The sequence below is a fragment of the Ambystoma mexicanum genome, chromosome 3q (genome assembly GCF_040938575.1).
Source record: "Ambystoma mexicanum isolate Mex_15411 chromosome 3q, UKY_AmexF1_1, whole genome shotgun sequence".
NCBI lineage: Eukaryota > Metazoa > Chordata > Amphibia > Caudata > Ambystomatidae > Ambystoma > Ambystoma mexicanum.
The window spans coordinates 740,142,221-740,158,765 of NC_090926.1; positions in this window are offsets into that span (position 1 = coordinate 740,142,221).

A 16,545-nucleotide genomic window follows, 5' to 3' on the forward strand; every position below is an offset into this window, starting at 1 on the left:
CATAAAGGAGGAATATCCATTTTCATATCAGTCTTTGTCCTGCCCACTTGAGCAGTCCAGCACCGAAATGCCATGGCAATCCTCTTTTGAACAAGAGTATCAACAGCAACCGCCTTTGAACTGGTGTACTACTTTTTGTATTTCAAGGATGGTGACACTATAGGAAAGTCAGTCCTCCATACCATGCTAAATGAAAGCTATTTCCATAACCTCCTCCTTGGACTTAATATGGTTTTGGGAATTTTTCAAAGATAAGGAATCCTTGGGAGGGATGTGCTCATCAGAAGAACAAATTACTTACCTTTTGGTAATGTTTTTTCTGGTGGACGCAATGCCTTATATACGTGGAGGCAGGATCTGCGTCCAATTACAGAGTCGTCTGACAGTGGCTTGGTTGCTCGTTCAAAAATGTATATATGTATATGACACCATTCCTTGTGCGTGTTTGTATGTGCATGTATATATATATATATATTTAAATGTAATTTCTGGAGCTTGGGAATCTTAGTCACATGCTTTGCATAAACTGCCATCTAATGGTTGGTGCAAAGTATCATATGATTGTCAAAATTGAAAAAAGGGGCGTACCTGTAACACTATACCAGCCCTACGTGTAAGGGTACCCATGATCCCTCATGTGTTGGCGTCCTCGGATTTTATTTTTTCTGCCACTGAGGTTGGATGCTAAGTGTGGAGACACTGTCAAACGAACGGAGTCCTAACCATGCTGACACCCACACCGAAAGTGGAGATGAGAGTGGTGGGGCAGCGAAAGAATGGCAAAAGGCACAACATGACGAAAAGGTGATGCAGTAGGGAAAGTGGGGGAGGGATTACATTTTCACTTATTGCTGAAAGTTTTGAAAATGCCTCTAACACCCTTTACACTTCCACATATATCTGGCTCACTCGTTCTCAGCCACCTCAATGGAGGATTTTGCTCACAGTGTCATACAATATTCCCTTGGAAGCTCACACAACGGGTGTGTAACAGCTGCCTTCCAAGTGACCACAGTGACTCCCGCTCTAAGACCTGTAGGTTCTTTAAACTGAAAACGCTCAAGGAGCTTCGACATACAAGGTGGACAGCCCACACAAGGCCGAAATGAAATTGGATGTGTTGACTCATCAAGGAAGTACTAGAGGCAGAGGAAACAGGCAGCCAGCCCCCAGCTCTGCATAAAATCATACGCCCACACATGGGAGGGTATAACATCAGACAAGTGGGTCTTAAGTACAGTAAGGGAATGGTACGGCATCAAGCTGATACAAAAACTACAGGATCATCTACCCAAAAGGAGAAGCATCCACCCAGAACATCTAAAGGTTCTACTGGAGGAGATGCAAGAACTACTTCAGGAGAGAGCGAAAGAAGTAGTACCAGCAGGCCAGTAAAACACAGGAATTTACTCTGTTTTCTTTCTAATACCAAACAAGGACGAATCAATGATTGAAGACCAGCAAACTGATACGTCAAATCTCATAAATTCTGGATGACAACATTACAAGAATTCATACCCCTACTAAAAAAGAGCAAAGCTTCATGACAACCTTAGATTTGTAAGAAGCATACGTTACATATTACAATGTTCCAGAGCCACAGAAAATACTGCAGGATCAAACTACTCAACAAACACTACCAATTCAAAGTACTCCCTTTTGGAAGTACCTCGGCACCACGTGTATTCACTAAGTTGCTTGCTGTTGTTGCGGCGCATCGAGGCTGCGAGGCAATACCAGTATACCCTTAGCTAGATGATTGGCTGGTAATGGCGTGTCTAAGACACACACACGGCAGGCCGTACAATTATTACACTAGTCTAGGGTCCTCAATAAACATAAAGTCAAGCCTAACCCAAGGCAGAGAGAAAGAATTCCTGGGGGCAGGCCTATACACTTAAACAGCCACAGCATACACAGCCCCAGAAAGGGTACAGGCGTTGCAAAAATTCATCCTCCACATGCTGTCAGTCAGGAGGTTTGTGGGACTCCTAGTCATGATGGCATCTTGCATATGTATTATGAACATAGGAAGACCTTTTGTGTCTCCACGGCCACAAGTAACAATAACAACAGACGCATCACTGACAGGACGGGAACACAATGTCTTCATCTCACTGCACTGGGGAAATGGACAATAAAACAAAGTATGAACCACATAAATTGGCTAGAGCCTCTAGCAACAAAAATGGCACTGCTTTCATTCCAAAATGTCCTTCAGGGAAAGGCTATTCTCATATAAACAGACCACACAACTGCAATGTTCTAGAACAAGCAGGGCGGGACTCATTCAAGCCAGCTATCCACCCTGTCACAAACCATTTGAACTGGTGCATTCAGAGGGACATATCCAATCAATCACATGTCCTGGGGTTTCAGAATTATCCAGCAGATTCACTCAGCAGAGTGTTAATACCAGAACACGAGTGGGCACTCAACACCAATACACTCGAACAGATTTTTGCTGTATAGTGTCAACCAAAAATAGACTTATTTGCAACAAGAAAAAACATTAAATACCTAAACTATGCATCCAGGTTTCCCCAACCCGGGTCCCAAGGCAATGCACTATGGATGAACTGATCAGGGATGTTTGTGTACGCTTCTCGCCCCTGCCCCCCGACCCCCACAACACTCATTCGCAAAATAATTCACAAAATGAACCAAGAAAGCCTAACAATGATACTCCTTGCACCAATATGGGTGAGACAACCATGGTACTCACACCCGATACATATGTACGTATGCTCACTGATAAAGCTACATCCAACACAACCTACTAACACAGAAGAACTAGATGGTAACACACCGTACACCTTGAACGAACAGCTTAACAGCCTGGCTCCTGATTGTCATAGAATTTGGCCATCTCACACTCCCTCAAAAATGCATGCCACTCATTGAAGAGGCAAGAAGACCTAATAAAAGACATTGCTAATTTAACAAGTGGAAAAGATGTGTTCTGGTGCAAAAGAAATAAGAATAACCACTAGACTACTCTGCGTAATATATGGTACTATATCTCATGTGCTTGCTGGATTTGGGCCTGGTAAATAATTCACCAAAGGTGCATTTATCAGCCTTAAAGGCATACATCACATTGCAACAAAAACTGTCATGGTGGAGGGTACCTGTAGTTAAATACTTAAGGAAGGTGTCAAACTCATACGCACACCTGGGACAACCCTTTGAACACATGCACAAAGGCTCTCTAACAGACATTGCATACAAAGTGGCTTTCCTCATTGTCATAACTTCTATCCGAAGGGTTAGCCAACTACAAGCACTGTCAGTCTCTGAACCATTTGTGAGCATACATAAAAATAAAGTCGTTCTAAAAACACAACCTACGTTCTCCCTAAAGTTAATTTCCAAATTCCTCGTAAACCAATCTATTTAATTACAGGCGTTCATCCAAAACCCACGAAGTAAAGGAGAAAGATCTCTCGACACACTAGAAGTACCAGTAATGTACTAACTAGAGAAAACAAGGAACATACAGAAAACACAACAATTCTTTGTGTCTGCTTCTAGAGGAAGAGAAGGACAAACAAGTCACCAAGGCGACTATTTCAAGGTGAATTGTGAAAGGACACAGATGTGCTACTCTATTGCTAACAGAACGCTACTCTCCAACCCAAGGGCAAGCTCCACAAGAAGTACAGGAACAACCTTTGATTTTCTAGCCAATGTATCACTGGAAGCCATTTGTAAAGCAGCAACTTGGTGCTCAGTGCACACATTCACAGGACACTACTGTGCAGTCACACAGTCCAAAACAGATCCACAAGTGGAGCAGGTGATGTTAAGACATTTATTCATTCATTAATATTCCTTCTGCTTCCCTGCTGCCTTCTAAGAATACTACTTGCTAATCGGTGCAAAGCATGCGGATCTAAGCAGATTCACCAGCTCCAAAAGACAAATATTACCAGTAATATTCTTTCTGGTGTTTGTATCTGCTTAGTGTCCCATGCACCCACCCATCCTCCCCACGCAGGAACAGAAGAATGGTGTTTATCACACAGAGACAAGGGCAACTTAACTTTACACATGTCAGAAAACAATCTGAGGACGCTGACATGTGAGGGTTCATGGGTACACGTACAATTATTGTGTAATACTTCACATCAACCACCAGAAGGCCGCTGATGCAAATGCAAACTGAAGCAGGCCGTTTTGGCACTTGACGTTTTGTTGCACTGCTTTGCTGCAGGTCCCTTAGCATGCCCTGTTGGCAATGGGCAGCTGTGCGCACAGGGACCAATAGGCGCCTGTATGTTTCTGTGCACCTAGATGTGTAATTAAATGAATGTACACATGTTGCAAGGGTGGCATCTGCTTAACAATTTTTCATATGGTCACCTCCTGTTCATTGCAATGTTGCTTCAACACCGGAAAACACTGTCATCAGATGAGCTTCCATGCACTGCCACAATGTAGGCAGGGGAACTCAGAGGGGATACTTCTTTAATAAGAGCTCGCACTGGAGGACCGTCAGTAATACCCTAAGCAGCATATTGGAATTGGTAGGATTTTAGAAAAATCCAATCTTCTATATTCGCCAGAGTCTACTCCTATACAGATAAAGGTGTCAGATTTAGCCATGCTGCAGGTCCTGCTACTGCAGGAACCTTCTCATTCAATGGTTCCATTCAGTTCGCGCAATTGAACACATATGGGACTGAGAGGCACCCATATTTAGACGGGGTGAGGTGCAAAGTGATGTCATCACCAGCTCCACTAACATGTACAGATGTTGACATAACACAGTAAGTTAATACATCTGCTGCAGAGATCTCTGTGTAACATGCAAGGCATTTTCTCTAAACGGGTTGATGCACAGGTGGCAACTGTCAGTAGGCCAGCACAGTCATTTAATGCACTTGCTACAGTGCATCTGTGTCCATGCTCAAGGGAATTATTAGAATCCCAGTCAGAGGTTTCGGTAGATTAACTCACCTGTTGCAGTGATAGTTCTGTTAGGGGGGGAGGGGCATGTCAAAGGTTTCAACCCAAGAAAGATATGGGGTTACCTACCTACACCCACAGTGACAAATGCCTTTATGAAAGCTCGGCGTGCTAAGTCACTTGCAACAGGGCACTGAAGCTGCTGCTAAGGGTTTTGTTAACTAGCATTTTTTGTTTCCAATCGCAGGAAGTTGTTTAAATCGATCACTGAACCAGCTATAGAGAAAAGAGTGTGCGTGTGTTACATATATGTCCTCTATATCCGGATATCCTGAAAATGCATGTTAAAAGCCTAGGAAGATACTTTTGTATAATGCATGCTTGGATATCCGTTATCTGTGGGCACTAATGAAAATACCAATAACCTAATCAATCGGGTTAATCCCCTTTGTGCAGAGATATATGTGCGACCCAGAAGATAAAGGTTCCGATCGCTTTAAGAATGCTTCACTTTTGTAAAACAGATGACCTTACCCAGCTTCGCTGTACTCCATCAATGTCGGGTGAATGATGCGGGCGGCGTCACTGGAACCTGCGGCCTGCAAGTGGCGCATAGAACTCTACAGTTGGCAAATCAACCACCAGGACACTGTGGGGTTTTGGACAATGGTACATCTGCTTGTCTGCGTGCCTTTCCAGCTATGGGTGTGCCATTTGAACAAGTGTACATTTCCGGCGGGAACGCCAGTTGCTGCACACAGTAACCCGTCAAATATGGTGCAGGTAAGTGACAGATCACTGACAGCAGGTGTCGTATGCTGTTCGAACATGTTAGACCAGGCACTCTTGTGAAATGTACACCTATTCTAGTCTAACGGTGCCGTGAACATTACGAATAATTAATTTAGTCAAATAATTGGGTGGGTGTGGGGGTAGTGGAGGGGAGATCACCGTTCCCAGGACCTCCTACCTTGAACTGTACCACGTCTAAACGACCCTAGTGCCAAATGACCAGAGCCAAGTTGGCTTTCGCACCACTATGGCTGTGCCAAAATGGGCTCTGCGGCCTCAATGGTGCGCCAAAAGGCTTGCACCAAAACATGGCATACCGATACAAACTCGAGAAAGTAGATGGCTGGTAAGTAATATTTGTCTCACTACTAGGTCTCTGTTTCACTGCCTAACTGGTGTGGAAAAAGTCAGAACTGAAGAAAATGGCACCAATGGCTCCTTAATATGAAGCCACCTAGGTGTGAAACCAAACCAAGAGGAGACAGTCAAGAACTTTGCTGAACAGCGCCATATAGTGGCTGAAAAATATTTTCCGGCGCCGACTGCCTCGGCCGTGGCAGGCATTGGAGGAAGAATTGTGTCCACCACAGTAATTTGTTCTTTACTCTTGGGTCTCTTTTCAGCCATACTTAAGGGACATTCTGTCCTTTGGAGTGTGACTGGAGCAGGGTCGGACTGGCAAAAGAAATAGGTCCAGACACCCCAAAGAAAATGGCCCACCCCTCGCCTCAAGACCCTTGACTCTGATGACATCACCGGAAGTGATGTCATTTGACCCCACCCCAGAGTGACATCCCGGGGAGCGATGAAACACGACCTTTCACCCCTTGACAAACAGGAAGTGGCATCAAATAGCATTGTTCCTAAGTACACTATGAAAAATATGGTTGTGTTTTCACTAATGTGATATACATTTCATACAAGAATGGATCACCATATGTATCATTAATATCTGTGTATAGATCCATATTGCACGTTGCAGGTGTGGGACGATTTAGGCCACGGCCGAAAGGCCGAGGGGCCAATTCGACCCTGGACTGGAGCATGACGAGGAGGAGAATTATTCATTGAACTAACAAGTATCAGGGTACCAAGGTGGCCCTGCCCCAGTAGCACGCTTGTCACACAGGCTCCCGGAACCAGTCCTTTTCGCAGTGTAGTAAAGACAGGAGCATACCTTTTTTTTTTCGTTTTTGTGATATGTATTCCAAGGTTTGAGGTGTGCATTTTGTAAAAGGTCCTTACCCTTACAAACCAGCGCTTTTGTCTCTTGACCAAGGTGATCTTTGCCCTAGCTACAGTTTGTGTGATGCACTTACTCTGCACTCCCTCACAGCCAGGTTAGCATGTTGGTAAGAGGTATTCAGGGTGCCTCCCTTGAAGCTTTTGAAAGAAGTTAATTGATGGTAAAGTATGTAAAGAAATCTCTTTTCTACAACTCCAAGCTGAATTGGGGGTGGAGGGGAATTTTCTGGGTGTTCCAAGGGGGAGGGGAAGCTTTCCACCACTAAGTAAGGCGTGCTCATCAGTCCTAATTCTGTCTTCTGAACCCACTTCAGTGGGGTAAATCTGGTTGTGGATCCGTGGGATGTATAATCTAGGGTTCGATGCCATATGCAAAGGCTTCGAAAAGCCATTTTTCTTTGACTTCTGGACAGTGCATCATGCAGTCATTGTGCTAAGGTGAACCCGGACCCATCAAACAAGGTGGTTTGCCACATTACATGAGAAGCTGTGAACAACCCTTTTATTGCTAAAAGCAATATGACAATGGTGGTAAAGATGCCAGGCTAGATGTGGTTTACTGGTTCAGGATAATCCAGAAAGATTCGATGCCCTGGGTGAGACCAAAGGTCATATGCACCATCTTGCAAATTGTTCCTGCATTTGTCTCACTTTTCCCTTTCTGGTTTACTAACCTTTTCCCTGATGTTTCTTATTTCAAATAAATCCACTAGGAATACTGTGTCCCCCTTGAGGGGACTGCATGTCCCTCCAGTTTGGTGAACACCATATACGTTGTTATAATTATGCTTGGAAGATTGCATAGTTGGCTCCAATTTTTAGTGGTCACTTTTACTCAATTTGACGGGTATTCCACCGTACTCTAGATGTGCGTCTACTCCATGGTCAATGCAAATTCCACTGCAGCCAGACGTTCTTGCGTGGATTGGATGTAATACAGATATGGCCATATATAGTGAATCCCCTACTGATTGCACAATTCCAAAGCTTCATTGGCCATTACCAGAGAAGACCAGTTTACCAGGGGTGTATAGCTTAGTCTGAATCCACATCCTGAATTTCATTGGAATGAGGACTGTTGACTGCAGGGGCCTCCACTGATTAAGGCTATCCCAAATTATTTACGTATTTGATATATACAGCACAACCTATCTAGCAGAGTGTAACTGGGTGTTACTTTAAGAAAGAGTTCCTGGGTCAATTTGATGTGCTTCAGTATGTTATGCCAGAAAGTCATTGTGTAACAAGAGAAGGTCTGTTTTCTGATGCTTTCCTTTTTGCATCTCTCTGGGCTTAGTGTTGTGGCTTCTGGTTATGCCATGGCCTCCATGCATGTTTAGTTTTTCAGACAGGATTGAACTTTGTCCTTACCTTGTATGTGATGCAGGTTGTTTTGAATGTGATGTGAGGTTAATAGTGTTGCTCTCTGTTGGTTGGGATAGTAGTGTCTTAATCCGTCCTGTGGTGATACTGGCTGTGGCATTTTGAACAGCTTTCAGTTGGGCAAAGAAAGAGGTTGCCACTCCAGTGAGAAGATCTTTGCCCCCTTCCGAATGACCAGTGTCTGGCTAATGGCTCTGAAGCTAATGCTGGGCATGAAGTGGTTGATTGTTCCGAAAGGGTTAGGGCCAGCACCAGGCTGTCTGGGTATTCTTTGCAATGTGGTTCAGCATGAGGCAGTGGAAAGCCAAAGAAGAACAGGTGTCCAAGGACTGATCATTGGGGAACGCTGATAGAGACTGGTGGGGTCAGAGGTTTGCAAGGTCCAGGTAGGAGACAATCCAGGTCTGAGCAGATTTGTAAAATTCAAGGCAGAGTGTCAGCTGAGTGTTGTCGCAGTCGGCAGCAGTGTTTTTGTGATAGGCTGCTGGTGTTGGTGGAACCATGTCTGCAGGCGTCATTGCTGCAAGGGAGGATGCTTTTGCCTGAAACACAGGCTCTACTAGATCTGGCTCTGGTGTGCAGCGTGTCAGCTGAGTGTTGTCGCAGTCTGCGGAAGGCAGCAGGCCTCTGACTTTTAAGATTTCAGGGCTGCTGTAGTGAATTCTGTGTGACACATTGGTGTGTTGTCAAGTGGGGGTGGCTAGTGTGGTGACAGCTTGTCGGCAGTCCGCTAGAGGAGCTGAACTAAGGTGTAGGGGTAAGCATTTTCCTCATTTACTCACATAAACTGCTTGTTGTTAGAAAATGCTTCTTGTCCCCTGGGGGATGTCTTACGTTTGCACTACAAAGTAAACTTCCTCCAATTTCCTTATCTCCTGTTATGACTGCCCAACAAAGGCTCTACCTTGAATTGTATAAATCTCGTGCACTCCACTGACTCCCATGTAAGTGCATCTTTGCAATCCTGCTTCATTTCTGATATACGTATGATTTTAGCCTCTACAGCTACGTTGAATGCTAAATTGGTAACGGTTTCAACACCTGTTATAGTGATCGCTTCCTCGCATTGAAACCAGAACAGAGCTTCGACTGAACTTTTTGCAGAAGTTTCGGCTCCTAATCTACCAGAAGTGCCTAATGAAATCCCAGATTTGGCACTTTTGGCAGGAGTGCAAGCTGCTGAATTAAATATTGCAGAGAATCACACTGAAAGTATAGGGTCACACTCTTTGCAGGGTTGTTTAATGGATGAAGGGCCTAGTACAATGGTGATCGACTGTGTGAATCCACCTGGGGGTATGGAATGCCTTTACTTTGCAATAACCTTTTTCTTGGCAAACAGTACAGAAGGATATCACATTCACTTAAGAGGGCCCTTGGGACCACCCTTTGTTCGGGCTCTTTAGACAGTTCTGTGGTTACAGTGCTTGCTAGTCAGGACCCAAGTTAGTCTAATAGCATTGATTATTTGGAACACAATCCTGTGGCCTCTCCACATAATTCTAGATTGGATGTTTCATTGTCTGTTTCACCAATTTTATATCCAGAATCATCAGGGAGCTCTCCTGACTCTTCAGTTTTGTTTATTCACCCTACTGGGAGGTCTGGTGGTGTGTACCATACGGTCACACCAATAGTGGATTCAGCTGTCCCTATTCTAAATCTTGTTCTGGCGCCTCTTATGAAACTGTATGAGTCTTTGAATACAAAAATAAACAATCAAGTTACTTTGTTTACATCACTGAACACAAAAATTTCCTTTGTGGAGAGTTTTTTAACAGCGCACAAGCCACTTTTAATGCGGCATTTGTGTACCAAATGGTGAAGAAACATGACCCCATTGATTTAAGGTGGGATGGTGTGTGGTCCCTTTTCTTGTTGCATGATGAGGCTCCAGCTCTTATGGCAATTGTCACCTCCTCTTGTTCCTCTGTTTATGAACCATCAGTGGTGCTGTTGGAGAATGTGCTTGTGTCTGCTTCCTCATGCCTTCCTCTTGCAACTGTTCTGCTTAATGATATCTCGTCTCAGCAGGCCACTTACTCGATCTTTGCCCAAAGAAGGAAGCCGAGAAGTTGTACAACAAAAAAAGCGACTAGTGGCTCACATACATTTCTAAGAATGCTTCCGGTTTAGTCAGAGGATGGTCTTTGGTAGAGAGGTCGAAAAAAGAAGTTTACTAAGAAGCAGCTCTTCAGTTGTTTCAACCTATGGCTTCTTTAAGTCGTATTCCAGAGTTTCCACAGGGAGTGTCCGAGGGTGACATGACTATTCTGGAAGGGTTGCTAAACATATCTACGCACTCATTGGATTTGGAGGAACCCTTTACCTCAGTTGTTTCACCTTCTCAATCGGCTTTGCCAACAGGATCCTCCTCCTTCTCAGCAAACTAAATTGAATCTTAGACTTTCACTGAAAGACGCTCCTGTTGCAATTCAAAGGTCCTTCCTGCTCAACCTGTAATCTTCCTCACTATGGAGCTGAGAAGAACTCTTCTCGCTCAGAAGCAATTGTTCTACAATGTTGATGTTTCAAAAGTTCAACTAAACTCTTTAGTGTCCTTCAAACCTAATGGAGGTGACTGTTTGACAGAGCCCAAAACCTGGGCTACCCAGGAAATGGACAAAGTTTTATATCCAGATCTATCTCTTCATATGATGGAACAAAAAAGAGATGTGATTGCTCATAGAACTCCTTTTCACCCTCAAGCTGCCCTTATAGAAGTACATTCCTTCACAGGATTAAACTGCTTGTCTAGTTCTCTTCTTTTGGAATGTCTCGTAGTGTCAAAAGAACTCATTTTAGGGAGATTCCACGATGGCCGCTGATCAGTGAACATCGCGGCTCCCGTGCTCCCCGAGCTGTAATGTGCCTGGCGGTAATAACCAGCGAGTAAGCAGCGAATTTGGCTCTCCCCAGCTTTTTTCTTTGTTTTAATGTTTATTTTATAACAAGGCAGGGTAATAACAATACAAAGCTTTTATCAATACCTGTTATGCATCACAGTAAGACATGTCTTTTCACCCTCCCCACCCTCCTTGAGCTTGTCGGTCCTCTCCAGGGTCGCACTCTTTATTCCTGTTCCTGTGGAGCATCCCCATTCTCCAGGACCCTCCTGGCCAGCTGGGGTTTGTAAGTCAGGGCTGGGAAGTCTCGGTCAAAGTCAAGAACCGGGTTCCAGATGTTCAGGAAGCAGTGAAGGAGACCTGCCCTGGCTGCCGTCATCTTTTCTGTGATTAGCACATCCCAAAGTTTCACCCACTAGAGAGGCAGGAGTGGACCATCTACAGATTTTCATGTCCAGGCCACCACAATTCTACCCGCCACAAGGCATTGGGGCAACAGTTTGGCTTTGGGTCCTGATCTTGGGTATGTCCCGGGGACCGGGACGCCCAAGAGAATGGGTTTGGGTGTAAGGGGAGTCTTGTTTGTGTGATTTCAGCGATGTTCACTAAGCACTGTCCCCAAAAGTTTTGGACTTTTGGACAAGTCCACCACATGTGGAAGAAGGGTCCTATCTGACCGCATTGTCTCCGGCAGGCCGGGTCAAGAGTGCGGTTCATATGGTGGCGTCTTAGAGGGGGGATAGTATCAACGCAGTAAGATTTTGTATGCGCATTCTCTATTCGTGACACATGCGGATGACAATGGAGCGCGGGTCCAAATGTCCACCTAAGATTGGTCCTCTATAGGGTGGCCCAGGTCTACTTCCCATCGTATAGAACAAAGGTGGTACCGGGATGTCAAGAAAAACTGGTGAGAGCGAGAGAGCGAAACATTTTTTTTGGAGTGAACAATTGTTAGAGATACAGTCGAAGTCAATTGGAATATACCTAAGTTCTTAAAATCATTAATTGTTTTAGGATTAGAACTTGTATGAATGAATGTATGAATGCATGAAGTTAGGATGTTTTTTATGGATTTAATTAAAATTGTTAATCTATTTCTATTTTCTATACTTAAATTAGAATGAAATAAAAATAATGATTTAATACCTATTATTCTCAGTCTCGCTCTCACCAGTTTTTCTTGACATCCCGGTACCACCTTTGTTCTATAATATTGTTCTACCTCAAGGTGCCAGAGATAGATGAGGTTCCCACTCTTCTGGGTTTGCTGCTTCCCATTGTGCCATGGATCGGGACTTTGAAATAAGAAAGTCCTTCTGGAGGTGTTTGTATAGCACAGAGATCTTGCCCCAGATTGGTAGTTCCTTGAGAGTTAGTTCTATAGCTGTGGGAGAGTGAGTTGCTGCTTGGCGTGTCTGTGGGAGGAAGCACCAGTGGCGTAGCTAGATGAATGTAAATCTATCCTTTTCCTGCAGTTGGAAGATTTCCTTGCATCGTTCATAGATATGCGGTTGTCCTCCTTCCAAGAGCTGCCCAACAGTCTCCAGTCCCCCTGCAATCCAGGTTTTTAAGTTTTGGGGGGCTGTTCCTGGTGAGAAGGCTGGGTTCAAGAATACCAGGGATGAGGGACTGAGTCCTCTTGGGATCCTTTTTTGGTTTAGGGTTCTGTCCCAGACGGAAATGGTGTGTTTAGTAGCCAATAGTAGTCCTTGCCATTGCCGCCTTGTCGATGGAGGGATGTGGGGAGGAAACATAGGGGGAGGGCTAAGCGTGATTGTTCCAGGTCCACCCACCTGGGACGATTGGTAATTGTTTGCCATGCCTGGATGCATGCCAATTGAGATGCCATCTGGTATCTCTGTAGGTCTGGGACCCCCAAGCCGCCAAGCTTTGCGTTCCCCAGCATTGTGTCTTTAGGAATCCTGGCTTTTTTCCCCTTTCAAATAAATTGTAGCATCTTTCTCTGCAAGTTTCGGAGTGCTGAAGTTGGGATCGCAACCGGGAGGGCAGAGCATGCGTATAGAAATCTCGGGAGCAGATTCATTTTACAAGCAGTGATCCGACCCATTAACGACATTTCTTGGGTCGCCCAGCATTTCAGGTCAGTTTCCAGTTCTTTAAAGAGTGGGGCGAGGGGGCGTGGCCAACTGCGCGATGCAGTAGACGTGTGCTCCCGGAGCTCCCGTAACCGCGGCCCAACATCCTGCTACATTCGACCATTTGCAGTGCTTGGAAGACCCCCAAGATAACCCCCCCGGTGCCCGACACCCTGGAGCGCATCTGGGGCAAATTCCAGCCCAAAACGCTCAGGAACCGCGGGGACAGCGGCGAATGTGGGGAACACCGGTGCGGCCCTGCGAGGGAAACAAGATGGCCGCCGGGGTGCGCTCTGGGTGAGGAGCGGCTCATCTCTGCATCTCCGTAGCCGACGGGGACGAGGAACCAGACTGCCGGTGCGAGCTGGAAGCGCAGGAGAAGCCTCCCCCGAGGGAACCTGTGAGGGGAGCCGCCCGCCCGGACAGCGGAACGCAGCGAGGGAATCCCATCCACTGCCGAGGAAAGCTGCGAGGGGAGCCGCCCGCCCGCCCGGTCGAGGAAAGGCGCGGACAACTGAACGCTGCGAGGGAGTCCCGTGCACTGCCGAGGCGGCCCCGCCGGTGAGTGCCTGTCGCTGTTGCTGGGGGGTCCCTGCGTGAGACTCGCTGGGAATCTGGGAATCCCGAACCCGACCTCATCCTGAGAGGCCGGCACGACACCCTGGGACCTGCTGGCCCGTTTGCTCGCTCGGCGGGCTGAACCATCCGGCAAGGCCCACGCTCTGCTCTCCTAGGAGATACTGGGTGTCGGCGTTGAGGGGGGAGGCGCCTGGAGAGACGGCTGGGGGAATCTGCTGCAGCCGAGGGGGCCATTCGGATCTCTTCTGCCCCCCCCGGAAATACAAGCACCGAGGATCCAATAAGGGAAGGTGGGGATACGCCGATACGCGGCCTCCATCCCAGCGTGATACGACAACCCCCTAGCGCCGGTGGTCAAGCCAACACATCCACCAACACGTATTCGCCACCCGGCTCTCTGCGCCCTTCCTCTCCCCCCGACCGAGGTGCGGGCAGCGCTTATAACCCAGTGCGACTGTCCTGTGGGGCTGCGCCAGTGTGTAAAAGGGCGGCCTTGAGGCAGTGACAATGGGGAAAGACAAGATTAGAAGACCGGCCACGCAAAACAGAATCGACCAATATACGGTTCCCCCATCGCAATCTCCTGATACTCCACTGCTGCCGTCGGTTGAAGAGGACTCTACATCTGGGCTCTCCCTAAGGGATGTCATGGCAGCTATAGCGGACTCCCGCTCATCGATGGAGCAAAAGATGGACGGAATCAGTCTTGACGTGTCCCTCCTCCGACATGACCTGCAGAAGCTATCGGCACGCACTGGGGAGGCGGAGCAGCGCATCTCCAACACGGAGGACGGGTTGCAAGCAGTACAACAACAGCTCCAAGGAGTCACCGCCAAACTTAAAACTCTGGAAGCCAAAGTCGAAGAAGGGGAGGGCAGATCCAGGCGCAATAACATTCGTATTCTCGGTATTCCCGAGAAAGCTGAAGGCCCCTGTATGGAGCTTTTCTTGGAGCAATGGCTGATGGACCTGTTCGACCAACGATCCTTTTCCAAATTCTTCTCCGTAGAGAGGGCACACCGAATACCCACTGGCAGACCGGTGCCTGGTGCTCCACCGCGAACGGTGATAGCAAAATTATTGAACTACCGAGACCGAGACGCGCTGCTACACCTCGCACGAACCAAAGGCACGACCACATTCAATGGGTCCAAGATAGCCTTCTTTCCGGACTATACCCGAGAGGTCCAGAAGGCGAGGCAATCCTTTGAGAAGCTGAAACGACAGCTGCAAGCGATGGGAGTCAAGTACGGCCTGCTCTTCCCGGCCCAGCTGAAAATATATCACAGGGGTACAACAGTCCATTTCAACGACCCAAGGGAGGCCTGGCGCTGGGCAGAACAGCATATAGAAGGGGACTGGTCGGCGCCCCGGCCCAGCAGGGACAGAAATCCTAGACCACCACCGGCACATCCTCCGGACCCGGGTCATCCACCCTCACCGAACCAACCGGCAGAGGCCGGAGAATGAACATGATTGCTCCTTACGGAAGGGCCTGCCCCCAAAAGCGGGAGCACGCCCAAATTGAGGTTGGAGAAAGTGTGGGAGAGTACCATACCACAGCACTGCTATAAGTTGTCTAGGTCATTAATAATGCGGCCTGCGGGGGCACTTCTTCCGCTGCAAGTGGGAAAGCAACGGGGCCCCCCCCCCCCATTCGTTAACTTCTTCTAGTGTTAATTTGTACAAGGGTTTGTAAGGCTGTCACCTTACAGTTGTTGAGGGTCAGCGATGTTGGGGCGACAGGTACTTCGTGTTGGGGAGGAGTATGGGGTGGGGGCGGGAAAGGAAAGTTTCAATGGGTTAATTGTTACCCCGGGAGCAACGCGTCATCGCAAGCTCCGAGGTTTGTTGAAGTTGAAGTTCATGGTAACACGAGGCTACAAATGGTTCAGGCAGCACATCACTCGACATTCACGGCACATACTGCGATACACCACAGCTGACGGGGATGCCCTCCTCGGAATACACCTGGTCAATCTCTTGTGTGGGTCCTTAGATGGCACCCTTGCAACCCCAGTTGACTCCGACTGAACGTCCCAAGTCTCTCAAGGTGCTCACCTGGAACGTAAATGGGATGGGCTCGGCGATTAAGAGGCGCTTGATTAAGCAACTTCTCAGTAGACACTCCCCAGACGTGGCCCTACTATCCGAAACCCACTTGGCGGGCTCTAAATGTTTGCATTTCCAACGCACAAACTACAGGGCTGCCTTCCATGCGGGATATACAATGGGATCCAGGGGCACTCTCATCCTCATACATAAACGTGTCCCTTTTGCCCTCCAGAGCTTAGAGCAAGACCCACGGGGCCGCTATGTGATGATCCTTGGTACGCTTGGGAACGTAAGGGTCGCCTTCGTCTCGGTGTACGCCCCGCCCGGACTGGGGCAGGAGCTACTGGACGAATTGACTGCCCTCATAGGTAAACATCAACCTGATGAGCTGTTTCTGGGTGGAGACTTTAACGATGTCATGTGCAATTCTACTGATCGTACACATCTTAGACATCGCAACCCGGATACCCCCACAAGGCTCTCTAACTTTGCTTCTGCCTTGGGCCTGGGTGATGTATGGCGGGAACTACACCCGGACATCAGGGGATACTCCTTCCACTCTGGTGCCCACGGTTCCCTCTCCAGAATTGATTATCTCTTTGTTCCGCAGACAGATCTCTATAAGGCAATGGCAG